The following is a 19,987-nucleotide window of genomic DNA, read 5'->3' as shown; positions in this document are numbered from 1 at the left end:
TGTAAGTCTGTAACTGTACCTCACTGTGATACTTAAAAATAATAATAATAATAATAATAATAATAATTTTTAAAGCATTATAAGCCACAGAATCTCAATTTTTATTTAATTTTTTTAAAGGAAACCACAGCGGCTTGATGACCAATGTCAGGCTCTTTGATACCCTGTGTTCATAGCAATCCCTTTGCCTCCCTGGTCCAAAAGCACGGAAGCAAACTCTCTTGACTATGAATGTGAGCCGTGGGAACTGTAGAATGATTGTAGGACTCATCTCCATGGATTTTGAAAGGTTCTCTAGTCTTTCCCACTCTCAAAGGAATCCAGTGGACAACAGTTGAGCCAGCAATTAATAATCACCTTTCGAGGCCGGAGCAATAACACAGCGGGGAGGGCGTTTGCCTTGCATGCGGCCGACCTGGGTTCGATCCCCAGCATCCCATATGGTCCACCAAGCACCGCCAGGAGTAATTCCTGAGTGTAAAGCCAGGAGTAACCCCTGAGCATCGCTGGGTATGACCCAAAAAGCAAATAATAATAATAATAATCACCTTTCAAGAATTGCCTCAATCTTCTAAGCCAGAGGACCCTGAGATCTGAAATTAACTTGGGAAAGGAAAATGCACAGACCTGCAGGAGTACACCAGCTATATTCTACAGCCCGGACTCCAGACGCCGAGACGCTGCCTCCCAGAGTCTCCAGCCAGCATTCCCAGGCACTCCTGGCCTTCTGCTTCCCACCTCCGGTGCTCGCGAGTAGATTAACTTGCTCCCTGTTTCATTAGTAATTCATGACTTATTTGTGAAAGTGCAGGGGCAGCACTACTACAGACCTAATACAATGAATATCTTATTAGGGAGAAATTAACAAATGAATTGTTGCCGATCAATAGGTGTTGGAGAGAAAATTACAATGATAGTCCAGCCTAAATAATTTATACCCAGTATTGATTTTTTCATTACATTAATTATTCTTTATAGCACACATAAGGAACTCAGAGGATAAAACTTTCAAAGCCAAGAAATTTATCTGCCATGGTGCGGTAGGCTGAAGCCTGAATTTAAGAGATGCGGAATGGGCCAAGAGAGTTGACAGAGAGTTTCAGCTTTAAAAGGTGGCTGTGGGACTGGAGAGATGGTTCAGCAAGTAGGGCGCTTGCCTTACACGCAGCCGACCCAGGTTTGATCCCCAGCATCCCACATGGTCCTCCCTGAGCCCCCACCAGGACTGATCCCTGAGCGCAGAGCCACTAGGTACCGCTGGGTGTGGTCCAAAACCTAAAAACAGTAAATAAATAAAAGACAGCAGATAATGCTGCCCCATATTTTGATACACAATATTTTTCATATTTATTGACCAAGCTGCGAGCCCCAATAGAAATGTCTGCTGACAGATATAGGAGGAATAAAATACAACTGAGATTTCCAGGAAAGCATCGTGCTCACTGCAGATGCTCAAGTTCCAACATCAACCTCCATGAAGCTGTACAGGGGAGAGAAAACCTCCCAGGGGGCTCCTTGAAATTGTTCCCATTCTCTGGCCTCCACCCCAACAAAGCAGAGAGCGGGTTCCAGAGGCAGCACCTTCCCCAGCCTGAGGCATTTGATCATGGCAAGTCACTTTCGTACAGAGAACAGGAGCTGAGATGCACATCAGAGACTCTTGCTGATACATCACAAAATGGTGCCCTCAGCCACAAAAAAAAAAAAAAAAGAGGAAGGGGTGTTGCAGGGAGGAGGGCTGTGAACAGAGAGGAGAAGGCAGCTGGGATAGAGAAGGGATCATTGTGACAAAGATAGTTGGAAATAATCACTCTGGAACTGCGTGTGGAAAGTAGGTAAAGGGACAAACATGATAACTTCTCAGTATCTGTGTTGCAGACAATAGTGCCCAAAAGGGGGTGGAGGGGGAGAGAGAGGGGGGGGAGATGGAAAGAAGGAAAGTGCCTGTCATAGAGTCACAGAGGCAGGCTGGGGGAGGGGGGGATAGCAGAAGAGACACTGGGTCACTGATGGTGAGAAATGGACACTGGTGGAGGGATGGATTTTGTATCATTGTATGACTAAAGCCTGATCATGAACAGCTTTGTAAATATATATCTCAGGGTGACTCAATTTAAAAGAAAATGTATAAAAAAGAAGCCCCTCTGCAGCTCAGATAGAGAAGGGACCACCAAGTAAAGGGTGCTAGGAGGGCCCATTCGGGATGGGAGATGTGGGCTGAAAGTAAACTACAGACCGAACAGGATGGCCACTTAATACCTCTGCTGCAAACCACAACACCCAAAAGGAGAGAGAGAGCAAAAGGGAATGCCCTGCCACAGAGGTGGAGTGAGGGAGTGGGGGGACAGGGTGGGGGTAGTGGGAGGAATGCTGGGGTCATTGGTGGTGGAGAATGGGCACTGGTGGAGGGATGGGTACTCGATCATTGTATGACTGAAACACAAGCACAAATGTTTGTAAGTCAGTAACTGTACCTCATGGTGATTCATTAATAAAAAAATATTTTTTTAAAAAAAAGAAAATCCCCTCTAATGAGGGGCAGAAATGACTTCCAAGTGCACCAATCCCAGAAGACACAGTAGGGCAAGGTGTATTACACTGACTTCTAGTCATCACAAATAATCCAACTGCGAACAACGTTCTGCTCGTGGCATTTTGCTCTTGTCATCAAAGCAATGGATTGATGATTATTGTGTCAACAGCAGCATCTAAAGTGAGAAGATCCCAGTTTAGAATGTTTATGCCCAGACAGGCATATTACATATACTTTCAAGTACATCATATCTCCCCAAAACAAGTAGCCTTTACAAACTGCTAATAAGGTGGGTAAGACACTTTCCCCATACACAGCCAACCCAGATTTGACCCCCAGCATGACATGTGGTCCCAGGAGCCGTGCCAGGTATGATCCTCGAGCACAGAGCCAGGAGTAAGTCCCGAGAATTGCCAGGAATTCCTCCAAACAAAAACATTTAAAATTCAAGCATGAGCATCTTTTCAGATGTGACAATTATTTCCCTCTCTCGTGCTTCTTACCTTCAGGCATAAAGCCGCATCAAGATTACTTTTAAATGTCCTTAATGATGTTCTTGGAAGAAAATGTAAGCATGAGAAACCATCTTGTCTCATAAACACACTCCTGCACACTACAGCCAGTTCAGCCGAAGACTGCGCCATGCCTTAACTCACTGTGTGATAGAATTCCTGGCTGACAAAAGGCCACACTGGGAAGGTGTGGGTTGGCCCAGAAGCATCCTGATCCAGACCCAAGTGCCCCGATCTCTCAGCTGATTCTGGCGTGCAGAAGCAGCAAACTCCTGTATTCAGTATTTGTCATACTGCTAGCAAGAAGCCACTCGTCTGTGGTGAATGTCCTTTCTTCATGTCCTTTTCTGCGCTCCCCTTCTTAGGTGGGGATTAATGGTCCATACCGGAAACACAGAGTTCAGGTACTAAAAGAATCTGGTCTCCATCTCATGGGTGGATCTGAACAGAGGCAATAAAAGAAACCAGCAGAGCCGTCCAACTACCTGAAGGCGCTCTGCTCTGTCTTCCCTATTTTGCCCACTGCCTTCTCCTGCTGGCGTCATCTGGGGTGTGAGGAATGCTCCGACCAGCTGTCCTATGCTGTGTTGGCCGGGGGACAGAGATGAGAGGAGACAGAGGAAGGATGAGATGGTTGGGTGAAAGGAACAGTGGTCCAGGTATTTCTTCCCCCACCCTTGTCCTGGATCCTGCCCGCTGGGTCCCCTGGCCGGCCAGCAGGGCTAGTGATTGCTGGTAGTCACTGCAGCAGAGAAGGAGATAAATACATACACAAGGGCTGTCCATGCTTCGGGGGACATGAGCAGTGCCAGGTGAGCTCAGACTGACCATTTATCCCATGAGTGCTGCTTCCAACATGTGAGCCACTGTCTAAGGCCGGGGCTAAGCACGTCAGCCTTGTCTGGACATGAGCACCCGAGGCTGGAGATTTCACGAGCAAGCAGCAAGCACTTTTTTTTTGGGGGGGGGGGGGGTCACACCTGGCGATGCACAGGGGTCACTCCTGGCTCTGCACTCAGGAATTACTCCTGGCGGTGCTCAGGGGACCATATGGGATGCTGGGATTTGAACCCGGGTCAGCATCGTGCAAGGCAAACGCCCTACCTGCTATGCTATCACTCCAGCCCCGCAGCAAGCACTTTTAAGGCTCCCCTGTGCTGATTTTCTATTCCATCTTGGCCTTTCTCTCGACTTCCACCCTAAAGCGTTTCACTCTCTGCTTTCCTGAGCACATTTTTGTCTGCCCTGGAATCTATTCTATGTTTTTCCTACGTTGCTTACCTGGATCCTAGTCTAAAAGACCTGAACTGTTTCGCCCAGGAGACTGTGCCAACCTCGGGGTTGCTGAGAGGGGGGTGATTCCCCACACAGCGCCTACCTTCACGCCCTCCTTCTACCAGGCTCATTTCTACCATAGAATCAGCTGCCCCGCCAGACTCTGCCCAACAATGCCTGGTGCTCCGTGGTGCTCCACATCTCTCTCCATCTCCCCGTGCAGGCCCCGTGACGTCAGCTATCTGCTCTGCTGACTAGCTGTTACGCCCCTCACATCCAATACGGAAGCCCCAGCCCATCATCCCTCTGCAACAAACTGCTTCCCTACCCAGAGTGAACCTCGATGTACTGCCAAGACGCCCCCACTAATATGCCGCTTATGTGTTGTTTGGGTTCGGTTTATTTTTATCTCAGTTCGGGTAAAGCGATTATCATAGTGTTCAATGTATCAATGTACTGATGTGTCCCACCAAAAGCAAAGGGCCCGAGATTCTCTGCCACCATGCCTTGGTCTCAGGTTTGAAAATGGGATTTTTAAACTGTGATATGATTTTTTAACTTGGCGGTACAGCTGGAGTTAAATTGGTAACTAGACTGCAGCTTTGGGGCGTGTACTCATGTCTATGCAACATCTCCAAACTCTACAACACTGAACATCCAGATTGGTTGGGATGTAACAGAGAAAGCAACCAATCTCCACTAACAAAACAGTTAACACAGAAGGCTTAACTTGCTACACCTGACTAATCTCTCAGACAAGGACTTGATGTCTCCCTGGTGAAATACAACAATTTATACTAATGTGCTTCTAAGGAAATATTTTTTGATCATTCTGTTAGCAATTTATTGGTAACAAGCAACATGCACTGTATGTTGTCATCCCATTGTTCAACGATTTACTCGAGCGGGCACCAGTCACGTCTCCATTGTGAGACTTGTTGTTACTGTTTTTGGCATATCGAATATGCCATGGGTAGCTTGCCAGGCTCTACCGTGCTGGCAGGATACTCTCGGTAGCTTGCCAGGCTCTCAGAGAGAGATGGAGGAATCGAACCTGGGTTGGCCGTGTGCAAGGCAAATGCCCTACCCGCTGTGCTACCGTTCCAGCCCGCCATAACATACAAGCAACATAAAATAAATTATTGTGGGCCTGCCTTGGGGGCAGGCTTAGGGGCAGGGAGGAGTGGAGATGATGGCGGAGAGAAGGTGACAATGGTGGTGGGGTTGGTGTTGGAATACTGAATGCAACAAATCATCATGAAAACAGTGTTTAAATACAGTGTAGGGGTGGGGATTTACATATGTGGGCCCTACCTATTTCATGTCAACTCCAAAATCTATTAGCACAAAATTTTTAAATTTTTATTAATGACATGATTACCATAATGAGAATCCAAGTATAAAATAAAACAATGCAATGTACTGTAATTTCCGACCTAAAAACTTTTGTATGTAAATGAGAATAGATATTATATTGTATTAAATGGTTTTAATTTCCCTATATGTGATTTAACATAGGTTAAAATCATAGCTCATCCCAAATTAGTTCTTACTGATTCGTTTCCTGATAAGTCTATCTGCCATTTCTTTTTGTGGGAGTAGCAATATAAAGTAAATTTGTTATGTGTCTAAGGGGGCGGGTTGGGGTTGGGAGGGAAAATGCTGACATAAGTTAAACATCGGAGGGAAGGTCACACTGGTGGTGTTGGAACACTAAGTGCCTGAAACAACTGTATCATGAACAACTTTGTAAATCACGGGTTTTAATACAAATAAATTTCAAAAATAAATACAATTGTGACATGATACAGGAAGGGCTGGAGCAATAGCACAGCAGGTAGGGCGTTTGCCTTGCATGCAGCCGACCTGGGTTCGATTCCTCCACCCCTCTCGGAGAGCCCAGCAAGCTACGGAGAGTATCCCACCCTCACGGCAAGCTACCCGCGGCGTATTCATTATGCCAAAAACAGTCACAACAAGTCTCACAATGGAGACATTACTGGTGCCCGCTCGAGCAAATCTGGATGAGCAACAGGATGACAGTGATACAGTGATACAAGAAAATAGAAGACATAGGGGGAAAAAAGACATCAACAGCATAATCTGGAGAATGGGTAACTTCCCACAAATGCACTTTAATAAGAGAAAAGTTGCCCCACACAGAGAAGTGTGTCCTTCACTCTCGGTGACACCTTCCCTAGTCTCCACTCAAAGACATCAGTCCTCACCTAGACGCCCTGGTCCTTCTCTCCCTTCTACTTTACACTCTGCATTTCACTCTGGCCTGTATTCCTGGGCATGTCACCACTGGATCTGACTCTCAGAATCCCACTCGTGCATGCATGCAGTTGCTGCATATCTGCGTCTAAACTCAAATTTGTTCTTCCTTCTAGATCTATGTTTTCATTTTTAAAGTAGCACTGTAGCACTGTTGTCCCGTTGCTCATGGATTGGTTTGAGCGGGCACCAGTAACGTCTCCGTTGTGAGACTTGTTACTGAAGTAGACCTTTCCAATCCTACAAGCTTGTAACTAGAGTCCACCAAACCTAGATGCCCTCATTCAAGTTTACAGTGATGATGCATCTAGAACCTTTAATTTTTTGGATGAAATTCTCTATTTAAACCTAACACACTGAGGTTGGGAGAGAGCACAGGAGACAAGGGCACATACTCTGCATGAGCAAGATCTAGGCTCAAGTCCCAGAACCTCACGGTTTTGTGGCCCCAGCTCTGTCAGCCAGAACAGCAGTGCACCCTCCGACACTAGCACTGAACCACCTGGCCTGGTCATCACTAGCCACTTGGGGCCAGAGAGAGAGAGAGAGAGAGAGAGAGAGAGACAGAGTGAGAGAGAGAGAGAGAGAGAGAGTACAGTCTGTAAGATGCTTGCCTTGTGACCTATACAAAGAAAATTACATAACACTACTTCCAGAAATAAGAGATGACACTAGGAAATAGAGACACATCCCCTGCTCATGGATAGGGAGGATTAACATTATCAAAATGGCAATACTTCCCAAAGCACTAAATAGATATAATGCAGTTCCTATAAGGATACCCATGACATTCTTCAAAAAAATAGAGAAAATGCTCCTGAGATTCATATGGAACAATAAACCTCCATAAATAGCTAAAGCAATTTTGGGGGGGAAATGTGCTACAAAGCAGTAGTAATTAAAACAGCATGGTATTGGTCTAGAAACAGACCCAAAGACCAATGGAAAAGAGTTTAATAATCTGTCACAGACTCTCAAATAAATGATCACTTAGTCTTTGATAAAGGTGCAAGAAATGTGAAGTGGAACAAGGAAAGTCTCTTCAACAGGTGGTGGTGGAAAAACTTAACAGCTATTTGCAAAAAAATTAATTGACCTCTGCCTGATGCCAGGCACAAAAGTCAGATTAAAGTGGATTAAACACCTCAATATCAGACCTGAATCCACAAGGTACATGGAGGAAAATCTGGCAGAACCCTCCATGACACTGAAGCTAAAAGCATCTTTAAGGATGAAACAGCACTGACCAAGCAAGTAGTAACAAACATAAACAAATGTGACTACATTAAACTAAGAAGCTTCTAACCTCAAAAGAAACAGTGACCAAAATACAAAGAAAGCCCACAGAATGGGAAAAATTATTTACCCAAACCCATCTGATATGGGGTTAATATTCAGGATATACAATACACTAGTAGAACTGTACAAGAAAAAAACCTCCAACCCCATCAAAAAATGGGGAGATGAAATGAACAGAAGCTTCCTCAAAAAAAATACACAGGGCTGGAACGATAGCACAGTGGGTAGGGCATTTGCCTTGCACGCAGCCGACCCAGGTTCGATTCCCAGCATCCCATATGGTCCCATGAGCACCGCCAGGAGTAATTCCTGAGGGCAGAGCCAGGAGTAACCCCTGTGCATTGCCAGGTGTGACCCAAAAAGCAAAAAAAAAAAATACAAATGGCCAAAGGGCACATGAAAAAAGACTCTACATCACTAATCATCAGGGAAATGCAAATCAAAACAACAATGCGATATCATCTCACACCACAGAGACTGGCATACATCAAAAAGAACAAGAACAATCAGTGCTGGTGTGGATGTGGGGGAAAAGGGACTCTCTTTCATTGTTGGTGGGAATAGCAACTGGTCCAGCCTTTTTGGAAAACAATATGGGCATTCCTTAAAAAAAACTAGAAATTGAGTTTCCATATGACCCAGCAATAATACTTCAGGGAATATATCCCGAGAGTGCAAAAAAAAGCACAGAAAAAATGATACCTATACCTGTATGTTCATTGCAGTAATGTTCACAATAACCAGAATCTGGAAGAGCCCAAGAACAGATAACTGGCTAAAGAAACTTTGGTACATCTACACAATGGAATACTATGCATCGGTTAGGAAAGATGAAGTCATGAAATTTGCTTATAAATGGATGCTCATGGAGAGTATCATGCTATGTGAAATGAGTCAGAAAGAGAGGGACAGACATAGAATCACTGTATTCATTTGTGGGATATAAAATATCATAACGTGAAACACCCAAGGACAGTAGAGACAGGGACAGGAAAATTGCTCCATGGTTGGAAGCCTGTCTCATGAGCTGGGGAGAGGGCAGCTGGGATAGAGAAAGGATCACTAAGTCAATGATGGGCTGAAGGGATCCCTCGGGACGGGAGATGTGTGCTGAAAGTAGATAAAGCACCAAACATGATGGCCTCTCAGTATCTGTATTGCAAATCATAATGCCAAGAAGTAGAAAAAAAGAGGGAAATGGTCTGCCATAGAGGCAGGGGGAGGGGTGAGACAGGGAGATTGGGGGCACTGATGGTGGAAAATATGCATTGGTGGAGGGATGGGTGTTCAATAACTGTATGACTGAAACTCAAACATGAAAGCTTTGTAAGTGCTGCTCATGGTGACTCAAAAAAAATACTTGTCTTGCATGCAGCCGACATGAGCAATAGCCATGGCTCTACATATGGTGCCCCAAACACTGCCAGGAGTGACCCCTGAGCACAGAGCCAGGAGTAAGACCTGAGCACAGTCAGATGTGGCCCGGAAAGCCACAAACTAAATAAACAGAAACAACAGCAAAAGGAGTTGTTCTTGGACACTGCTTGAGATACCCCCACAACCTAATAAATATGGAGGCTCTCATGGGGTTTAAGTTTCCTGCCTTCTGGTAGTTTTTGTTTTTTTTAAAAAACCAGAATACAGGGGTTAAACATGGTAAACAAACTGTGATAAATGCAAGGCTTTGGTAACAAATGATACAATATTTACCAATAAAAGGATGGTAAGAGATTAATCATAGCAATGAGCAACAAATATTTGTGTACCCACAGGCAACTAATTCAATGTCCCTACAGGACTGCTTCACTTATGAATTTAAGTGCATGTGTTTAAACATTTTTGTTGACGTTTCATTAATTTCCCATTAAAAAATGTAACTATATCCTGAAGAAAGAGTGGGGTAAACATTCCCATTCACTCCTAATGTCCACTTAGGGTCTCAGGATCCTAAAAAGTCCCATTTAGTTGAGTCCTTTATGCCTTTTTTAATGGCTTTTCCTTAGCATCACAGCTGGCAGGTTCTGATTGTTTTTATTATTATTGTTCAGGATAAAAAGTTTTAGATTCAAGAAGGAGCATTTAGGGTTAGCTTCCACTTTATTTTTACACAAAAGAGCATCAAAGTAGAAGACAAGTCTCCTGAGACAATAAAAATAAACAACTCGATAGCCCCCCCCTCAGGGTGTGTCTCAGGGGTGAGCATCTGCCTTGTAAGCATGAAGCCCTGAGTTCAATCCCCCACATCCAGCTGGGAAGTTCGGCGGTCACTGTGTGAGCCTCAGCACTGCAAACAGCAAATAGTAATAATAATAATAATAACAGCAATAATCGCTAACTTCCAAGTAAAGGCTTCTGCTTCACGAATGCCCTGTGTATTAGGGTAAGCCCTGACAAAAGACTATTTGTGCCATTTTCCAGAGGAGAAAACTGGGATCCAAAGCAGGAATAGACCAAGAGTTCCAGGATAGTTAAGCAGCTGAGTTGGGTTAAAACAACTTCATAGCATATGCCCTTACATATGACCCTCATCACATACACTAACTGGACTTTAGCACAGTTTCCGAGTACTCTCCAGTGGCTGGAATCTGCCACTGAGTTTCTCTAGTATTTTCCCCCTAAACTCTCTTCCCATTGCTCGGGAATTTCCAATCCTCAACCACTACTACTTCAAACAGCTGACTTTGATTAGTAATCCAGAGTCGACATTATGTATTGTGTATATTTTTCTCATTTTCACACCCTACATCAAAGTTTCCAAGCTTTCTGTTTAGGCTGACTTTTTTTCCATAAAGTGAGAATGAATGATGAGATTAACCTTCCCAAAAGGCAAGTACATCTGTTTGTACCCAAATAAATTTCTGATTTGTGGCATGCTGTCAAATAAAAGGAACCGCCTAGAACGGTTTACTGACTTCACCCATTGACTGTTTTCCTAGACAATCAAGGTGCTGACATCTTGCTAATCCCGGAGGGAAACTAATAACAATTAGAATGTGCACCAGAAATAAGTAAGACAAGTGCAAAGTGTTTGGAAATGCCATCTTTTAAAGAACTATGATGTTGGACCTATAGGGTATCACACTGAGTGAAATAAATCATACAAGTGCTGCCACAACCAGACTGATGAACTAAACAGAACAAAAATAAATTTTAAGGATAAAAAGCCCATCAGTGTCTACCAGAAGGGAAACGGAAAGGGTGACAGGTTAAAAAAATCCACTCTACAGTGGAAGATAGAATTCAATTTTTAAGGATGAATTTAATATAACATACATGAGTTTTGGGGGTAATGTTTTTTTTTCAGTTGAGTTAGAGTTTGGGGAGGGGGGTTTTTGGGTGGGGGTGGTTTGAGATTTGGTGCTCATTCCTAGCACTACATGTGGGACCATGTGATGCCCGGGTCTCCAACATGCAAATCCTGCACTCCAGGCAACAGAACTAACCCTTTCACCCATAGTACTCCCAACAATTATAATCATGTATTGCACTGTTATTATTTCAATAATAAATAAGACTGGAAATGAGAAAAATGATGCAGGTAAAAACTTTAATAGTTTTAATGTTCTATAAATATTACTAAACAGAATATTATAAGCACCTTTAAGCTAATACACACCTTAGAGCTAGATAAAGCTTATTTTTCTGAACAAATTAATAAATATAAATCCATAGGAATCAAAGAGTTCTTCTTAGAAAAACACAGGATCAGCAATTTAAGTAGAAAACCTCCGAAATCCTAACCTACAAATTACCCCAATGGAAATAAGAATATAAGATGCTCCTTATTCCTCTAAGACTGCAAGGTCACAGCAGGCAAAAATAAGGGAGAGATACAGAAATGTAAATCAAGCCTTTATGATCAAAGATTCATAAATTCTGATGATTGAGGTACAAGAATTCAATCCTGGATTAAAAGATTAGCATATCAAGACCAAATAAGGTTAAACACAGAAATGAATAGTTGAGCATAAGAATATCTATTACTCAGTTCCTTCAAAATTAACAAATTAAAGAGATTGAATCTCACTGGGATTTTTATATGCTACAATTCTCATTAATTGCTGGGTTTTGCATTCAAAAAGAACAATAATCTGGTTAAGCCGTGGGGATATCTTCACAAAGTAACCTAAAACATGCTATGTATTTTTAGCTGACATTTTTAGTATCTTCTATATAGATAATATCTTGCTGAAAACTTTGCAAGTATGAGTAAATGTATTTGCAAGACAAAGATATAAACATTACCTAAGTTATAAAACAGTACATTTTGCAACACATGGCAAACTATTGAGCTATAGTAATAGCAAAGTTATTTTGGCCAGTAGCAGAAAATGTATATTTTAACATCCTCAAAGACAAGATAATTGATACTACAAAAATATTAATTTGGAATCTCTATTTGTTTTCATACTAAACCTATTTCTTGGCCCAATAATTTATTTTCTAACTCTTAAAAGTCGCATTAGGATTTGCCAGTCTCAATTAGACCTGTTTAATTCATTATCCAGCATAAATAACTTTTGAATGCAGTAAGCTTCTGATTGTCCAAAAGTCAAAATGAGTTGATAATAATTAGCCTTGGGGAATAATAATGTAAGAGTCTAAGATTAAACAAATCCACATTGTTCATGGATAAATTTACCTAGCTTTCAACAATTACATAAGCATTTCTATTTTCTAAAACCAACCTTATTTTTTTTTCAAAAATCAAAACCACTAGGATAACCAGTAAGAAAAATGCAGACAAATCATCTATTGCCATTTACCACTTTGAGTTTTATCTTCACAACTCAAAGCACTGATAGGCCTAATTTCCTTTTGATTTACAGCAAATAGTTGTGGTTGGAAGAGGAAGCAATATTCTCAGAGTTCCTGTAATGAACACATAAGTGGTTATGGCAGATAGACGGACCAAGCGCTTAGCTTCTTGCTTTTACACTGCACACAAACCCAACGGTGAAAATTAACCTTCTTTGCAGTGCAATCTTCCTAATTAGAGGAGACTTCAAAAAGATTATGCTTTCGAAGCAATATGGGCCACAATGTTCTAGTTAGACTTGAGGCAAAGCTCTGGAGTGGCCTTCGCTGTATTTTGCTTTGCTGTCTAAAGGAAAGGCAATCACAAGATAATGCTTCAAAGTGTATGTAGCTTGTTTTGTGGCAGGCTTTGTTATATGTTCTCATCTTATCCTTGTGTACTTATTATTTAAAAAGCAGGCATTCTAGCACACATTAGCTATTTCCTACTATGGGCTTAGAATAAAAGACTAGACCATTGGGTTGCTTTATCCAAAGTTTCCTTGATCTATTCACAAATCCTTGAAAACTACCTCGTTTATTTATAATCATTTTTAGGGAGGGATAAGCGTTGGTTTTCTCTGCATGGATGAGGATAGGGAAGAAGTCACTCAAACTGTGCAGGTTAAAATACAAACCCTCAAAATAAACAACAAACAGGTTAAGCCCATTCCCAGAAAAGAATTCCTTTCACATTAGTTTCCACTGCTAATGGCAAGCTACTCTATCAAATTGGTTCTTACTCAAATTGGTCCTATTTTACTGGGGAGGGGAGCCCCAGCGGTGCGTAAGGGTTTCTCCTGGCTCTGTGATCAGAGAGAATGGCCAGGCTCATACACGCACACACATACATACACACATGCACATGCATACACACATGTACACTTGCACACACATATACACACATGCATGTGCACACGCACACACACGTGTGTGCACACATGTGTGCACATGTACACATATACACACATGCACACATGTGCACACACGCACACATATACACATACACACACATGCACACACACACATACACATGTGGTGCTGCGGATTGGCCACGTGCAAAGTAAGTCCCCATCCTTATTTTTGCCCATTGCAAATCTCTCCGGAGTTGAAATCCTTATCTTATGACTTCTCTCCTGCCCACAGGTTATTTTAGTCTTTAAAAAAGGACATGTCTACCTTCCTCTTCTCTCCTTCCAATATTTATCTGAAGGCAGGAATTTTTTTGCCTTACTTTTCCCATCTCCATATTAAATACGGCAGTTCCTTCGATTATTCCTCCTGTGACAGAATTTCCAGATGCTGCAAATAAATTTAAGTTGTAGAGAGATGGTGGGTTTCATTTATTTCTCATTTATTTACACTAATGATAAACACAATTGAAAGGAACCCAATGGTCCACCCACGAGTTATATCAATGCCAATTCCCCTTTCTGTGAGAAAACACACACACACACACACACACACACACACACACACACACACACACACACAGACTGTTCCGTGTTATAAAGTGGGTCAGAAACCCTTGCCTCACTAGCTATCCTGAGAACAGACTGGTTTGAAGAGTAGACACTAGTCCCAAGCCACAAGTCAGTCTTGTCCCCCAGTTTCAAACTGGTCCTGGGGGGGGCTGGAGTGATAGCACAGCGGGTAGGGCGTTTGCCTTGCACGCGGCCGACCCGGGTTCTAATCCCAGCATCCCATATGGTCCCCTGAGCACAGCCAGGGGTAATTCCTGAGTGAAGAGCCAGGAGTAACCCCTGTGCATTGCCGGGTGTGACCCAAAAACCAAAAAAAAAAAAAACTGGTCCTGGGGGAAATCCTGCTTTCCTCTTGAAATGAGGCCCTTCGAGATGTGATCATTGTTACCCACTTCAAAGAATAAGGACAATTTGATCGAATGAAATTAATAGACAAAGTAATGTGGAAGGAAAGACCCCAAAATCTCCAATCTCATTCATTTCTCTTATGCTTAATTGTGCCCCCCACCCCCCACCCCAGTATCCTTGAGAGACACCAGGGATAGCCCCGGCAGTACTTAAGGGACTAAATCACATCAGTTTTCATACCATTTCAATTACATCCTCAGTCCCCAATTCTTTTTATTTTTTATTGAATCACTGTGAGATACACAGTTACAAAGCTGTTCATGGTGGGGTTTCAGCCATACAATGTTCCAACAACCACCCCTCCACCAGTGTACATTTCCCACCAACAGACTCTCTCTCTCCTCTCTCTCTGTCTCTGTCTCTCTCTCTCTGTCTCTCTGTCTCTCCATCTCTCTCTCCCCCCTCCCTTTTTGGGCATTATGCATTATGATTTGTAATACAGGTACTGAGAAATTATTATGTTTGTTCCTTTACCTACTTTTACCATGCAGTTCTTATCCAGAGTGATCATTTCCATCTTTGTCATAGAAGTCCCTTCTCTATCCCAACTTCCTTTTCCCCCAGCACATGAGGCAGGCTTCCAGCCATGGACCAATCCTCCTGGCCCTTGTTTCTTCTATCCTTGGGTGTGAGTCTCATATGATGTTTATGTTATCTCCCACAAATGAGTGCTGTCATTCTAAGTCTGTCCCTCTGCTTCTGACTCATTTCACTCAGTATGATACTTTCCATGTCCATTCCTTTATAAGAGAATTTCATGACTTCATTTTTCCTACCAAGCTCCCAGAAGCGCAGCATCTTGCAGCCTAGTTCTCCCTCTCGGAGAACCTAGCAAGCTACTGTTTTCCTGCCCACAAGGGAGAACCTGGCAAGCTCCCTGTGGTGTATTCATATACCAAATACAAATACCAAATACAGGAGAATACAGGGTCTCATTCTCCTGACCCTGAAAGAGCCTCTAATGCTGCACCATTGGGAAGGACGAGTAAAGAAAGGCTGCTAAAGTCTCATGGCTAGGACAAATGGAGATGTTATTGGACCAGCTCGAGCAAATTGAGGATCAACAGGATGATAGTAATAGTGATAGTGATTTTTTTTCCTACCAGCTGCAGAGTATTCCATTGTGTAGATGTACCATAGCTTCTTGGGCACTCAGGTTGTTTCCAGATTCTGGCTATTGTGGTAGTGCTGCAATGAACAAAGTGTAGATGGCATTTCTGCTATGTTTTGGGGGGTCCGGGATATATCCAGTCCCCCCATTCTTATAACCAATTTGATTCTTGCTTTTCTTACGGTCTGGTAATATATGTCAGTAGTTTCTCCTCTAGCTAATTTGAATTAGGTTTGTATCATTTACAACAGTGAGGGTCCTATACAAAACAAGATTCACAAGCTTTCCACCCTAACAGGACCAAGAAAATCTGGGTCATAAAAGAAAACAAGCATCATCACAGAACATATAGATGGGGGGGGTCAGAGGAATAGTACAGAAGATAGAGCATTTGCCTTACACACGGCTGACCAGGGTTCAATCCCCGGCATCCCATATGGTCCCCCATGTACCACCAAGAGTAATTCCTGAGTTCAGAGCTAGAAGTAACCCCTAAATATTGCTGGCTGTGACCCAAAAGCAAAAAAAAAAAAGCATATGATAGAACAGAACTTCTCATGATAATATTATGGAGAGCTATACTCTGTTAACCAGAGAACATTAATTTCTAGCTTCCCTACAACCTAAGCTCCATAGGGCTGACACAATGTGTTTCAAACTCTATTTCTGGACTTATCATTATATCTGACACATAGTAGGTTCCTGTGACACATGCCATTGTGCTTTTGGTACTAAAGAGAACAGTCAACAAAACCTTGGGAAGTTAATTAGCACCATCAATACACAGACTCCCTGAGGAAACTCTAGGCAATCACGTTACCTCTTTCTGACTAGCTTACCAACCTGCCAAATACATGATACAACTCGACTGGTCAGGTTTTGTTTTTAGTTCATGAGCCTAGGGAATTCCCTGGTGAAATTGGAAATGGCACCCATAAATTGGAGAACCTGAACTAAAATTCTATTCATATGCAACACTGGTAAAGAGAGTATTCTAATGACCTGGATTCACAGAATGAGGTACAAAATCTGTGGTAAGAAAGAATATTTAAAAAAATGAATGAATAACTACTGAGAAATTCATGAGAGCAAAAGGTTTAGAAAAAAGGATAGAATATATTAAGAGAGGGCCTTCAGATGCATCATCTTCCTATTAGATTAGAATAAGATTAGATTCTAATCTAATAGGTTAGAATAAGAATACTGTTTTATTCTAATCAATTTTGTTGTTAGTTTTGGGTTGTTTTTTTTTCTTTTTGAGGGGTCACACCCCATGATGCTCAGAGGAAACTCCTTGCTCTCACTCGGGAATTATTCCTGGCATCCATGCTCAAGGGACCAAAAGGATGCCGGGGATCTAACCTGGGTCGACCATGTGCAAGGCAGAAACCCTAGCTACTGCAGTATTGCTCCAGACCAAATTTTGTTGTCAGAAATGATGTACATGGCCAACCACTGAATCGTATTCCTTCATGGTCTCATCTGACCAAAGCCTCTTCAATTCCTTGGAAGAGAACACTACCCATTGCCCCTCACTAGAAACCAATTCCAGGACAAGGCCTCAGGTCAAAGACACCATCTGACTTGCAAAGGACTGGACCCCATTGAAAGCCTCCGAAGAGAGTCTCATGATTAGATGAGGATGGGGCAGGAATCTATCATCTGGTGAATTTGCAAGGAAAGCTCCATGTCTAAGGTCACTTGCTGACTAAAATCATCACCGACTGATCTGGAATGCATAGCCTCTGCCTTGGCTCTTTACTGATCCTCCAATCTTTGGGTGCCTGCTTCCAATTTCACCAAAGTCCCAAGCTAGGATGTCCTCACAGATTATAAACCCAGCTACTACCCGGCGCATCCTCCAACACTCTTAGCCATCATGCCCCTGCAAGGACCGCTGTCCACATGCCCATCCATCATCTACCATTGCTTCAGTCTGGAATTTCATATTCATAAAGTGAAACTCTCTCAACACACATTCTCTATTCACTAAAGTGAAACACTCACACTATGCTCCTGTAAGGAACTGATCTCAGGTCCCTCTGTGAATGAATGTCTTGCTTAGGTGAAAATACTGTTGCAGTAATTGATACCCAAATGTCATTCTATATCTGCCCCTTCACTACTGAGTACTATGTACCAAAACAGAATAATATGCATAGATGCTTCATTTTCATGTGCATTTGCTCACTGGGTTCTCAGAACACCTCTATGAGGGAAGTACTAATTATCTATAAGAGAGAAGTGAAAACCTGAGGTTCAGAAAAAAAAGATACTGCTGGGCTCCACAAACACCTCTGGTTCCTGGCTTCTGCCTCTTACCCATCATGCACTCCACAGGGGCACTGATCCCTGTAAAAATGAAAAGGGGCTAACTTGGGCACAGCCAAAGCAGAGAGACACAGGGACTATAATCAACACAATCTACTTCTGAGTTTTTCTCAGAGCGAGCCCTATGTGAAATAGAACCTTGTTCCCATTATGTAGCAATAGATTATCTGCCATTTTGCATTGTGGAAATGCACCTTCCATGATCCTGGCTAATCTAGTTGACTGTAGAATGCTGTACACAGACAGTCCAATGACAGACAACTAATTCCATCTTCCCTGTGAAGAAGATGCAAGTGAACATCTCTTCAACTTTCCCCCTAGAGCTTTGCATGCAGGGCAACTGCACACAAACCCCAACTCTGCCTCCCTACAGCATCTACAAAAGAAAAGTAATTGAAAATGCCGGGAAGGATAGAGATGACAAGAAGGAAGAGGAGAGAACTATAAAAAGTCATACCAAAACTATTTTTTTTAAAAAAGCACCAAAAAACAACTCATTTCATTCTCTTCCCCCAAAATAAGCAAATTTGCACATAGTGGTCATCGGACAACTGGTGATGAAATGAATATTCAAGGACATCCAGAATCAGAGAGAGGCTTTTGTGCAATAGAACCTACATGTTCAAAAATACAAGAAGACTAATCTGCTTTATAGTACTTCCTGGAGTACTTCCTGGAGCGGTACTTCCTGGGGTAGTGGTCTGATCTACTCTATGCAGGGTATGCAGCTAGAGCATCATTATTTACTAGGCAAAAATCCAAATTTTAGGTTTCATACTCTTCAAATTCATCCCAAACCTTCAGCTGGTCACTAGTTTTAATAGTATGTAGGGTCAGTAATGGCAGTATATAGAGATGGCAGTTTCCCCGTGGACAGTATATAGGGAAGGCCATTTCCTTGCCATTTCATTGTGAATGGTTAGCAGTGACCCATTAGATCTTTAGATCTTCCTACTTGAGAATCAACAACCTATCTCATTTCAGCGCTAGGGAAGTTCAGAATCAGACTAGCAAAGACTTTAGGGGTCACTCAGAAATACACAAAGGGCTAACTACAGAAAGTTCAGCCCTGAGTGAAATGTAGCAGATCTTGTCTCTCTCTGAAATAATAGTCTACATGTTAACAAGTTTGAAAGCAATTTTGTTTTCAACTATTTTAAACTCAAATAGAGTGGTACACTCTAAAATGCTGCAGTTATAAAGCTCTCAGAGTAAAATAAAGGTCCTGGAATTATACCCAGTAAGGAAGGTCCTTAAACTATACCAACGCCTTCATTCCAAGTCCAATGGTTTCTTATTCTAAGCAATTTCCATTAAATAGGAAATGAAAGGAAAGAGAGAAAGTATTTGAAAAACTGCCCGAGTAAAAAATCCTATAATGAAATTTTGCTCATTCTTGGAGAAATGAAGTAGAATTAGATGCTTCAGTGGTGGTGAATTCCCGAAGCTGGTCGCTTCCAGTAAATGAAGCTTTTCCCATAATGTCAAATGCAAACGCTATCTGATATCAACATATTGAGTTTGAGTTTTTAAATTCCTATTTCCTGACACCAAATTGTTTGAAGCCTTTGAGATAAAAACTTCAATAAACTAGTGTTCCGAGCTTTTAATATTTTAGTCCCCTGAGCAAGCGTGTCAGATTAATCTTCAAATTGCAATGGGCAGAAAGAACATTCAACCAAATTCTTAAATCCATGCCTCTCTCTAAGGATGTGAATAATGTAAGCACTTTCATTGGCTATTAAGATTGCAAACTTTCCTAATTCTCAGCAGCACTATTACTTAAGGGGAGCGGGTGCTATTTTAGCCTGAACTGAAAGGATTTGCTTTGCTTAGTGTCTTTCTGTATCCACTGAGCACTTAGCACACTGCCAGGCACGCAACGAAAAAGAAAAAAAAATTCCCAGAATGACTCCTGGGAAGAGTGGTTAATCAGGCTTGGCAAATGCATAGGTGCAAC

General features: G+C 42.3%; 1 protein-coding gene across 2 annotated transcripts in view; it reads right to left on the bottom strand.

Annotated features, from left to right (window-relative positions):
* Nucleotides 1–19,987, bottom strand: part of LOC129401413 (heparan-sulfate 6-O-sulfotransferase 3-like) — a 407,384-nt gene that overhangs the window by 385,887 nt on the left and 1,510 nt on the right. The gene's annotated exons all lie outside the window — the stretch shown is intronic.

The sequence above is a fragment of the Sorex araneus genome, chromosome 1 (genome assembly GCF_027595985.1).
Source record: "Sorex araneus isolate mSorAra2 chromosome 1, mSorAra2.pri, whole genome shotgun sequence".
Lineage (NCBI taxonomy): Eukaryota > Metazoa > Chordata > Mammalia > Eulipotyphla > Soricidae > Sorex > Sorex araneus.
This window is presented reverse-complemented; position numbering and strand designations above follow the sequence as displayed.